Source organism: Podarcis raffonei, chromosome 12 (assembly GCF_027172205.1).
Source record: "Podarcis raffonei isolate rPodRaf1 chromosome 12, rPodRaf1.pri, whole genome shotgun sequence".
NCBI lineage: Eukaryota > Metazoa > Chordata > Lepidosauria > Squamata > Lacertidae > Podarcis > Podarcis raffonei.
Window position 1 is genome coordinate 26,533,064 of NC_070613.1, and position 12,545 is coordinate 26,545,608.

A 12,545-nucleotide genomic window follows, 5' to 3' on the forward strand; every position below is an offset into this window, starting at 1 on the left:
TGAAACCACGGTATGAACTGGAAGTTCTAGAAAGCACCTTTCCTTACTGTCTGTATGTAAGTTGTCGCTTGTCTGTATGCAAGAGGTTCTAATAATCAAGGCTGTTCCTTCCTGATAGTATTAAAAACCGGAAAACTCAAATTTCTCTTTGCCTACCCCTGAACTAAAGCATTGAAAGCTTAAACTATGCTTATTATAGCATATATTTATCAATAGATTGCAAAGCAAATCTGCACTGAGAGTATAATGTGAATTGTTTTGAGATCATAATTATCGCAGGCCCCAGCATTTCTCTCTAACTTATCACACTGTTTTATCTCAAGTAATTCAGATCCTTGGAGACTCCTTTCTTCAAAGCTTTGGAGACGACTTTAGTGGGGTTAGATTGGTGAAAATGGACAGGTTTCAAAACTAAACTACATACCTCTGCTGTTACAGTTTTCTGTAATCCTTTTGGACACTAGCAGCTGTAAAGCATGGGCCATGGGTGTTTCATTCTTTAGAAAGCCACGTGTCTCCCAGTTCAGTCACTAAATTAAACTTTTCTGCTGACTTGTGTTTATTTAAACAGCTTTGATTAAGTAATTATACTAGTTTGGCTGTCATGGTTTCATTGGTCTCCTATAGCCCCTGGAGGGGGAAGGCAGAAAAAGACTATTTATGGTCAGCTGGTGGTCTTGTCCAGAGCTGCTTGTACCTGCCTAACGTCAAGTACTATATTTATTAATTGAACTCTAACCTTTTCTTACCCTGAACTTTCATTATGAGCCCTTTCTTGATATTTCTGAATGTTTTTTGCCTGTTTGCTTTAAAATATTTGTTTGTTTAAATATTTGTTATTCTCTTTACCCAAGTATTCAAAGGTGGCTTGAAGCTGCAGATTTAGAAAACGTCAGCAAACAATAAAATATATAATAGAAAGCATTAAAATAAAGGGCAACAAACAAAAAACAGAACGGCAGCAATTAAAACAGAACTATAATATCCACTGATAAACACATAATTGACCCATAAATCCTTCAGTTTTACACATGTGAAGGTTCTGTAAACCAAAACTGATTCCGAGATATTGCTCAATGCACAATATGTCAATTTTTTTGGGATTTAAGCTGGTCTGGTCAATACTTCCATATCATATGGGAACCCTATGTATGCTGTCTTTGAGTTTTGTTGTGGGAGGAAGGTGTGGTATTAATTAAATATGAATGTATTGCTTTGTGTAGATTTTCAAAAACATTATTAAATATGACTTAAGAAGAGAAATGCCAAATCTCTTTCATTTGTCTTCATTACTTTTGCAGGTTGAATACAAACCTGCAAATAGAAGGAATCTTTGGTTACAAAATCTGTATATAGATGGCATCTCTCACTTAACAGCAAATCTGTTAACGTTTTCCCTTAGATCATGGGTGGATAACAGTTTTCAGCATGGGGCTGTACTCCTTTTTGGCCAAACTTTCAAGGACCACATGTCAGCTTTGTGTGAGGTCAGAGGTCAAAGTGAACCAACCAATTAATATAATTTTTGCTTTTGTACAGGAGGCAAGCTTTCACACACACTAACAAACCCCTGTGTAACCTCCATCCTGATGAGCAAGAGGCATTATCAGAATTCAAGGCAAAGATACTCAGGGATGGGATGTAGCCTAGGGAGAATTCCAAGAGTCATATAGAGAGACCTGGAGGGTTGCATCTGGGCCCCAGGTTCGATGCCCCCCCCCTTCCCTAGAGCATTCCTCAAAAGAAAGAAGCTTTTCCACTTGTGCAAGAGCCTGTTGTACAAGCAGAAATACGAAAACTGTGATAGAGCCCTGTGATAGAGGACCTATTGTAGCACTGCATAACCTCTTGCAGAAGTTATTGGCACAATCATTTAATAAAAAACACAAGCAACATCCCCCCCCAAAAAACAACCACCTTACCATACTTATGGCTCAGTGTGTCTTTTTAAAAGGTATTCACTACACTAAATAACCAGAAGTCCTACACTTCTCAGTAGAATTTGTGAGACTCAAGGAATATGAAACCATAGTTTGTTTACCTGAAGCTAGCTAATGATCCTCTTTTGATATTTCTAAATTACTTACATTTGGGGCACAGTCTTTATGGAAGACAAACAGAATGGGGCCAATGAACACAAATTCTTAGATACCTAAAAGAGTTAAGTCTGTAAAAAAAAAGAAAAGGGGGAAAAAGACGGAACTTTTCTAGTCTCAAAACCACCTAGTGATCAGAGGTTGGTGGTCTCAAAACAAAACAAAACATTTGTGAGGAAACAGATACCAACCTGCCATAGATATACATAGAGTGAAGATGTTTTAGTTTAAAAGAACAGCAGCTGAGAAACAGTTATTTGATCCCTGCTGTTTGAGGGACAAAAGAAGAGCGTTTTTGCGATCACTCATCAGTGATCCCTGTGCAGCTTGATTCCAACAGCCGCAACAAAACCACAGATGTTATAACAACATTGCAGTAGGTGGTATTATGTTGCAAATCTTATGCATAGTAGTATCAGACAGATGTATTGTTCTGTTGCTTCCAGAACTATTGCCCAAGTTTGCTACAACAGTTCAGCTAGTCTGTACATAATTTGTAAATTATGTGCCTGAGTCACCTACTCTATTTATCTGAAGTAGTGCCATAACTTGCAAGTTGTGTGTGTGCTTCACACAAATAGAAGTATGAAAACTTCCATAGGGCCCTTCTGTCGGAACTATTATAGAAGGTTGCATTATAGTGATTGTGTGTTTGTGAGAGACAAAGACAGAGGACAGGATTCTACTACCTGTGTTTTGTTCAGATGTTGTGTACACAAAATAAAAATAAGTACTCATGTCTAATGTGCAGACCAGTTACATACACACATTAACAGACCTTTTAGGGTCGTCGTCCCCAGAAAAATCAAATTTGAAATATTATGATTTGGAGTTAGGAAGAAGCACTTAACCCTTCCCTGCCTTCTGCTTCCCAATTGCCCTATCCTCAAACCATCTTTTTTTACCTGTGGGTTTCAAATGCATGTTAACAGTTCTTTTTGGAAAAATTAAATAACAACACACTAAGCACTGCTTTGAAGCAAATCCATAGAACACAAATCATGTATGTATTGATTTATAGGTTTGCTGCATACAAAGCACCTGGTTTTTCTGTGACATTTTTCTCTTTCTTCCTCATAATCGAATTACGAAGAATTATTTGATGTTGTTAGCACTTAACCTAGACTTCTTTATGAAATTGGTTGCTCAGTCAGCATGCCTGCCACATATGTCCACACAGCCAACATATCTTTACAATATCTAGGTCCTTCTATCTGAAGGATTGTATGAAATTTTATGTTAAACGGTGGTTTGCTATCCACACATCCATTTTATTTTCTTTGAACATGGACCACAGTTAAGTGTATTGTACTAGGCAGTTTGATATCACTTTGATAGACACAAAGTGACCTTATATGTGCACTCCTGTGTACTCTAATCTGTGGTCTCCCATCTCCCACTCGACAGGAATTCTGAGATGTTGATGGAACCCTCCGTTTCAACAGAGCAGCTATGCTGACCTTTAACCCTTCACACTGGTTCTGACAGCTGCCTGCCATGTGTAGAGGAAACCTCACAGACGAACATTTCTGTCCTGAAGTAAAGATTTTTAGATAAACATGCAAACACTACTATGGATACTACTTTTAAAAATAAATAAGCTACTGAATATATAACAGCAGGATACGTTGTAGACTCTTAAAAAATATATACACACTATTGCTAGCTCGTTTTCCTGAAGAACTTTTAAATAACAAAAATTATCATAAACTTAAAACTGCACACCAAATGTAACCAATCTGAAATTTATAAATTTTATTAAATGAAGTTAATTGGGCGCCACAGATATAGGCTTATGGCATTACTGGCATATATGTAGGTGAGGTGATTCAGACACTTCTAAAGCAACTGATCTTGTGTGCAGTTTTTAAATTTTAATCCAAATAATACAACCTTTTTCCAGTTGTTGTGTGTTTTTTTGGGGGGGTTAAAACACAACTTTAACCAAAAAGAAAACTGCTTTAAAAACCTTTGTTATGTGTTAAAACATGGTGACTTGAATGTCAGGTTCATCTTGCTCTTATTGATAGTCCAGTGTTATGTGCTAATGTTTTCCTGCTGAGCTACTATTGCCTTTTTGCGCAGCTGTCGTGGTATTAATATAATATACCTTCCCCATTTGTGTAGAGGTCACTATTCTGTTGCCCACTCACATTACGTCTGCTCAGATATTAACTGCTTGAGGTTTTTTATCTCAATAAATATTCAATAGAACCTCAACAACATGAGGTACTGCTTTTTCTAAAATGAATGAATGAATGAATAAAAATACAGTAGAAGACTTTTTTTATTCATTTGTTTCTTAGCAGGAGAAGAAAGTCTCCTGGTTAAAATCATATTCTATTCAAATTCTTACCTTACCTTACAAAATAGTTGCCTCTTTTTTCTATTGGACAGTTTGACAGACTGTAATTTAGTGCTGTTCATTTTTTTGTCCATGTGTTTCCAAAAATAAAAAAAAATTGGGTGGGGGGGACCTCTTTCTCTGTGTAGGGTGTTAAGTGTTCATGTCCTTAATTAAGGCAAATGGATAATATATTTTCTACCTCTGTCCAGCTGGCAATTCTGTTAAATTGGCACGAGTGCCTCTTTAGTTGAGTAGTGAAAACCATTATAAGCCTTAAAATTCTATACTTTATAATAATGGTATCTCATGAGCTATCAACATGAAACCTGACATTACACGATCGACCTGATGAGGTCTACAAAATTTCAAACTGATCCAATGAAAATTGTTGGATTTACAGTAAGTTTAAACGTGCTGAAATCTACACTTTTATTGGTTTAAAATTTTGGTTTGATGAAGTTCTGAGCAGCAATTCAAAGGTTATTAAGGTTTACCTGCCCCATTAAAGTCAAAGGTAGCAATTACTGGTAAAATAACTGTCAAAATACTATGGCACATTTGCATTTTACATTTTGGAGCAGAAATTTGCCTGGACTTCAGTGTCTGCACAGTGAGCCACCTAATGAATGCTATGTGCAGTTTGGCACAGTGGTTGGACAAACTTCTTGGGCTCAATAGCATGTACAATTTGTGGTGTTGCATAGCATCTTTACTGATCACAGGATACATTTCTTAAGGCATCTAGGGAGATTAAATTTGGAACTATTTAAAATGCAAGCATTAATGTTTTTCAATACCTGGTTAGACATTCAAGTCATTTAAGATGATACTGTGAAATACGCCACAGGGCCCACTTTCCAATACAGTGTCAAGAGACTGCATTTTCTATGTTTGTTCGATTTTAATAGTAGATGGGGTAATGATTTCATCAAGTTAGATAGTAGTGCAAGTTATACAGGAGGCTTGTTGACAAGGCTCTTGGGGTTATATCCCCTGTTGCAAACATATACTTTGCCTTCTAGAGCCTTCTTACATTGCTAGCAGCCTAACAATACACATATAGAAACTGTTTCTAAAAATGCTTCCCTTAGTACTGAAATAGGGTGTCATTTTTAAACTTAAACGGTTACACAATTTCAAAGCAGACTTAAAGAAAAAATAATTACAATACACTGCAGAAATGTCCAGGTTGTTGTATATCAGAATGAACTACATTCCCATGCCTGTCACAGATATAACTGCTGGATGTCATTCTAACAGCACGGCTCCATTCCGCCCCCCACTCCACCCCCAGCAGATTTCCATGTAGCCTTTTTATCTGTCTCTTGTCTTTGGGTGTTTACACTTGATGCATTTAACCCAGTGTTGTAGATATTCTACATATAAGGGCTTTAGGACTTGTTCAAGGGATTAACTAGCATTCTAGTGTCCTTCCTTTATCCACTTCAGTTCCTACATTCTTTTGCATCTGATACATGTTTTGACCAGATCATATTTCTCAAAATATTTAAGCCCACAGAAAGCAATTGACATAATGAACTAAATTCTTCCATATACTTTTCTAGGCTTATTGGTTTACATTATACATTGGATTTCACAATTGAAATTTAATGTATGATTCAAAACAAATCACAATCCTTTCCGTACCAGGCAGCTCACACTGGTCAATTCTTCCTCACCTTGGCTGTTCTCATCTTGTTAGCCAACCATGTGTCTCATTGGAGACTTCTGACCCTCTCGTGTTTTTCCAACACTTTGAAATTTCTTGATACTATCTTGTTTTGACTAAATGTTGTTTTTGCTATGTTGCTACTAAAGACACTTCTTCATCCTAAACATGTTTACTATTTCTTACTTTCAGCTGTTCACAAATGGTTATGCTTCCGCTATCTTAACTCATACCAACTGTGTCATCATCTATGTTTATATAATTTCATGTTCTTAGTTTACCTCATTAGCTTACCCAAAGGCCTCACACTAACCCTTTCCCATAGCTAGTATTTTTTCAAGTATCATTTCTATGGAGTTCCTATCAAAGTAGGTTTCTGGAATTCTTTCTTCAAGTTTCCCCCCAATAACATGCATATGATGTATCACAAGTTAACAGCATTAGGCTGCATAGCAAGGATCTGTCATGTTGTTCTTGTTTCCCCTCAGCTCCTGGGAAAAGGAGTATGGGTTTTACAGAGCGATAGCTACCGTATCTTTAGCAAGTAGTTTAATGCAGCTCTCACAAAACAACAATTGTGGTTTGCTGTCCAAAGTTGGTAGCTGCTCGTGGCATGGGAGCAAGGAGCTATGTGTACATCTCTGAAAGTGAGGTTGACTAAGGATTGGGAAGCCACATCCTCCACTTGAAAGGCTTTGCAATAAGAATTTCCTGATCTCTTTCGTTTTCTCTAGCATTTGTGTAGGTGGGCAAAGATTTTCTAGCTCCATGTAGTATATGGATAATTGTGAAGTGTATTACTTATGTTTTGGTTCCATTGACAGTGAATATCTCTAAAGTTAAGCGTGAGAGGATTTCATTCCATTTAATAGTGTGTGTATAGTTAGTGGCTCCAGTACTTTAAGGAATTTGATTTACCGTAATTATTTTAATTGCAATGAGCTATCCTATAAAACAATACAGTAACAAGTGAACATAAAAAGTGGGTCATAAAAGTAATCTCTTCCCCCCACCCACCCACAAAAAGTATTTTGTGCTGTAGGAACTGACATATTGCATTCCTTTATGTTTTTTTTTAAATAAAATCTTCTCCTAACTCAGTATTACAGTCTTATTGAAACTGTATTGCTGGTCTTAAGAGAATTCTTTCTTTTGGATAGAAAATAGAAGAAAATGGTTATTTTTGGCTCCTATTTGGTATTACCTTTTTCAATCCAAAAATATTTCAGTAAAGTGCAAAAAAGGCTACCTGGGCTGTGGACAAACATTGATAATAAACAACAATTAGGGTTTCCTTGTTTGAAAATAACTCTTGATTATGACATTCCCAGCTACGCTGGTTCTCTTAGATTTTCCTTCAACTTATCCTTAAGTCCTGTACTGTGTTCATTTGCCATGTTAAAAGTTGGAAAAGCCTGTCTGTAAACAATTCCATGAAACCCTCCAGTCACTCTAATAGCTAATATCCAGAGTTATATACAGTATTAGTTTCCATTGATCATTTGCAGCAAAAGTATAGTTGTACATATAATTTAAGGACTTTTCAGTGCCAGTGTAAGTGCTGTCATATGGTGGCCATCCTGGGACTGCACCACTTAATAATTCAGTTTTTTAGCTTGCAGTGCTAAAATCTTCCCTGTCCATGTAGCATTCCAGACCTAGCCTGCTTCTTGATGTTCTGTTTGTGTTTAGGGAGGCCTCTTTTTATGGGAGAGCAAGCATTCAAACTTGCAGTTCACTCATCTGCATTCTGAAGGTGTAAAATGCCAGGAGGGCTGTCTCATATGCTTTTTGTAGATCAAGTCTTTGGATAGAAGAACACTTTCTTAAGGGCCTTTCTGCACCTGTATTTTAAAGAACTACCCAAGTTTTTTCATCGTCGTATATTTGCCATTCATAATATAGTACTTTTGAGAAAACATAGGTTTTCAGAATGATCCATCTGAATTGTGCTCAATGACCTATCTTCCTCCTGCCTGGAGCTATGGGGTTGTGATGTGGATGGTACAGGTGCAAAAGGCGTTTGTACCCACTTCACCCAACTGAGCAGTCACTTTTTTCCTCTTTTCACTCACAGTTGCACAAAAAAGTTCATAGCTATGATAAATAGCCCTAAAAATGCAGTTGGGATGCAGATCCCCAACCGTAACCTCTGTGAGAAGCATGAAGAATCTAGGTACTAATCATGGAGGAGTAATTAAGAAAATGTAGGCATAGACCAATTTTGAAAAAATGCCACATACTATTGAAGAAATACTGTATTAATGCCCTGTTGATAATTACCATTTTTATTATTGAGGCAAGTGCAGGCAGGAGTAAATAACTAGGATTAATAGATTTTATTTCTTTAAGCTTCCGTGCATGTAATTCACTTGGGTATTTTAATAATATAACAACAGGTAAAGCATACACTGAAATGCATTACATTCAGCACTAAGGTGGAAAATAATTGATTATGCAAAGTAGGCCTAGGTCCATGTAAAAGTTTAGGGATTTTACTTATCAAATGCATGCTGGTGTCTCAATCTTTTGGCACTTTTTAGTAACTAGAGCATGTCAAAATGTAATAATTGTTTGCTTTTTATTTTAGTACTTTCCCCCTACTTCTAAAATATATTACCTCTGCAACTTTTGAGCTATTTCTCCAAACTAAATATCCCGTGTAATTTCAAAACTAGAGTTCCTCATTTTTTTCTAGGAAAAAGTCTGCAATGCCCCGGCCGTTTAAAAAAATCTTAGTGGAACACAAAACCCACAAACCACTTTAATTGCCATTTATATAAGGCTGCATATGAAAATATCCAGGAAGGAATCTATTATACCTTTTCATTTCTCCTCTTAATGAAATGTGCCTTGATTCAGAACATGCTCACATATACTCCTCTCTAAAACATGACCACTTGCAAATCTACCTAAGCAGCTTTCCTAGCAGAGGTGTAAGTGGGGGGCAGTGGGGTCATGGCCTCAGGCACACATTTTTGAGGGGGCACAATCAGGCGCCCCAATGACAGGCATGAAGCCCTGGCAGCTGAGGCGTGGCAGCAAGCGCTTTTTAGTGGGCAGGTGGATGGACGCAGTGGCTGAGGAGCCTGTTGGAGGCAGGTTCCATTCACCCTCCATGCGGACTTCACGTGTGCTTCCATCCCAGCTACCCAGTCCACCAGGGGGGCACAACATTTGCCCCAACCCACGCTATGCTGCTATTTCCTTGGAAATAATGGGTTTTCATTAGGAAAATATTATATCACAGTGATAGAGCACATGTTCTGCATTAAGTAGGTTCCAGGTTCAATCACTACTTTCTCCTGGGGCTGCACAAATCTGTCTGAAACAGAGTCACAATCAGTCAGTGTAGAGCTAGATTTGTCTGTTAGAGAGCAGTGTAACTGTCTATCTGAGATCCTTGGAAGGAAAGGATAATATATAAATGTAATAAATAGCTAAATAGTTAATACAACCTCAGTTTGGGAATTGACATAGCTGTTCCTTCTTCCTTATAGGCCTCCCTCTTTTTTGCCTCTGCTGCTGGGGGAATATTCTTTGCTCCGGTTCTCCCAGCTCCTCCCTCTAACAGAGAAAGGGAGGGAGGGAGAGAGAGTTCCCCAGGAAATAAGCTTACCGCAGTGTGCTACCTCTAACTACTAACTGGAAAGTCAAGAGATCACAATTTTTCCCAAACGTGCCATGCAAAATAAGAAAAAGAAAAGCTATAATTCACTTCCTTCAATTATTACCCACTGGAACTCTATCATAATCAGTCTTAGTAACTTTCTCCCCAGTATATATTTTTTATTCAAAACTGAGTCTTACAAATTATCTCTATTTTAGTTTACAAATAGGAAGAATGGGAAAAAAGTAAGCCCGAACCTGTTTGCTTAAAATTAAACTCCAATTGAAATGTGTCCATAGTAGCTTTCTATTAATTCCTAATAAACAATGGAGCTCAATAAAATGCACGCATGGTTTAGCACAGGAACAGATTCCTTATAGCTATAAATCAAGCTAGAATGGGTATTACCATCACTAATACATCCATTAATTCAACCTCACTGTTAACGTTACTACAGCTACGAAGAAAAACTTGGCTAATAGGCAGCTGCCTGCAATGATCCTGGCCTGAGGAAAAATTGCAAAGTTGAGCTAACACTCCTTGTCTTACTGAGCACAATAGCATTTACTTTTAAATCCAGAAACAAGAAAAATGTGAGAAACTAAGGCAATATATTTATAGTGCATTCATTTGCAGTCTGCTATGTATCAAATCATATATGTACACAAATGTACAAACAGGAATAATCTAGGTGTAGGTATAATTCATGTTGCATATGCATAAGCAGGAGGGGGAGGGGGATTTATGAGAGGCTGGCCAGGTTTAATTTGTGTCTGCTTGTATTTAGCACTTAAAGTTTCTTACATTCAGTTTGCTCAGAAGCGTGATGAAGTGCTTCTTGCTTCTGCCTCAAATCAGAAATGCATGAAGTGCAGCTGCAGAGATAATACATTCTCCCCAAAGGCTTTGGCTGAGCAAATTAGGTGTCAATGGGGTGCCTGCGCAGGCAGTACTCTCTCTAATTAGTCTCTTGAGCCTGGTTGGTGGCGAGAATAAGATGATCTAATCAATTGGTCTGTGTCTGATGGTACGTGTAAAAATCCTACCAGGCAGAGCTGTCTCCCACAGGTCACTCACCTGCACAGCAGGATTGCTCATTTTCATTTTTCATCTCTTCCATCACATGATGCTGACAGTTGGTTTTAAGAAAATTGAATTTTAAAAAAGAAAGAAAGAAAGAAATCTGGTTCATAGGGCATGTGGGTCAGAATTAAGTTGCATTATGGGTATTGGTGATCCAGTTCATTAACATGGGTAGCAGAATACTAGCATGAATTTGTTTGCCATATACATGGTTTTGTCAATAACATAAAATCTTTTTATTCTTGATTCACAAAAGATGATTTCAGTAAAAATGTAAGCAAGGTAAGAGTGCTTGTTCAATGCATTCGAGGGAGTGTTATCTATTGCCTAATATTATCAATGGAATTTACCAGTAATTGGGAACGGCAGTTTGCATGCAGAGAAACAGGGCATCCTCTTCGCTATCGCTTCGCTTTTAAAAAAACAACCCATGTGATTGGAGGAACCAGTATTCTAAAGTGGTATCAAGCCAGCTGTGTGCATTGAGCCGTGAGTGTGTTCAGCATGCTAAGACACTGTGGGAGCCCTGCCCCATCCTTTTTCTCAGAATGTACCTCCAAATGGACTGCCCTTAAAAGTCATGGTGTGTATGCAAAAAGAAGCTAGCATGCCCTAAGTATTTTTTTTAATTGGGACAAATATTCTGGAAATAGTGATATCTTACCCCATGCCTTGAACTATAATTAATATTTTAAATCAAAGCTTTGTCTCACTTCTGTTCTCCTCAGACTAGCAGCAACAGTATTTTAAAGTTATTATTTGGCTTCTTTGTTCAAGTCAGAAATGGTTCTCTGATTTATGAGAGAAGCACAAATCCACAGGATTTGTGGACAAGATGAAAACATGATTGTACTGATTCTTAAGCCCTTAAGTTGTATCCTAATCATGCTCATTTTTTTCTGTAAATACACTGTGAAGAAATCAAACCTACCCACACAATCTTTTGCGTTTCAAAATTAAAAGTGCATTTTTGTGGCAGTATGTTGTTCTACGTCAAAGGGATTTTTGAGGATCTTTGAAAGCAAGCCTTCCTTTGCTCTTGGGAAATCAGAGGTAGCAAATACTGGATTTTGCAGCAGTTGCTGTTATAAGCAAAGATGTGACCGGAGGCCATATCACCATCTGCAAAGATTCTAAGAGAAACTTTGATTTTTCCTGATCTGAAGAAAAAATAAAAATTAACTGGATTCTTTTCTAAAATAGCTTTAAAAATACTGCCATGAAACCAAGGACTGGTCTATAATGTAAGAACAGACATTGTGTCTATAACACTTATGCACTGAGTAAAACCCATTGTCTTGTCCCCTAGACTTTGTATTGGTTTATTCTCTCCCTCAGGCAAGTGGTTTCTCACTCTTCTGGCAATGCAAAATGTTGGATTTTTTTTAATGACACCATAAGAATAAAGTACCGTATTTACTCAAGTATAATGCACCATCAAATCTAATGTGCACCTTAATTTTCACAATGTAATTTGGCCAAAAAAGGTGAGCATTAGATTTGAGCAAATATGGCAATCAGTCTCCAGCTCTATCTTCTGCTAGTTCTGCACACTAGCATCAACAAATGCTTGTTTGAAAGGATGAAGTTTACCCACAGTGATTAAGAAACAGCACTTCCCCACTTCCAATTTCAATTCTATGTACTTCATAAGGCATAAATTAATTCTACTGAAGGTGGCATCAACAGCACCCACTAAAAAATTTGTTAAGAGGAGTCAGTCAAACAGTTGAGATAATC

The 12,545-nt window shown here is 37.5% G+C and overlaps 1 protein-coding gene and 1 long non-coding RNA gene across 8 annotated transcripts in view; one reads left to right on the top strand and one right to left on the bottom strand.

Annotated features, from left to right (window-relative positions):
* CDK14 (cyclin dependent kinase 14) overlaps positions 1-12,545 on the top strand; it is a 226,584-nt gene that overhangs the window by 208,200 nt on the left and 5,839 nt on the right. The window contains exon 15 of one of the 7 annotated variants that reach the window (XM_053410263.1): positions 3,504-3,670. The exons of the other annotated variants lie outside the window; for them this stretch is intronic. The gene's annotated coding sequence lies outside the window, so the exon portion shown is untranslated. Of the gene's footprint in view, positions 1-3,503; positions 3,671-12,545 lie in introns of those variants that run through there. 7 annotated transcript variants of the gene reach the window in all.
* The window catches only part of LOC128424269 (uncharacterized), a 127,964-nt gene that overhangs the window by 5,074 nt on the left and 110,345 nt on the right, over positions 1-12,545 (bottom strand). The gene's annotated exons all lie outside the window — the stretch shown is intronic.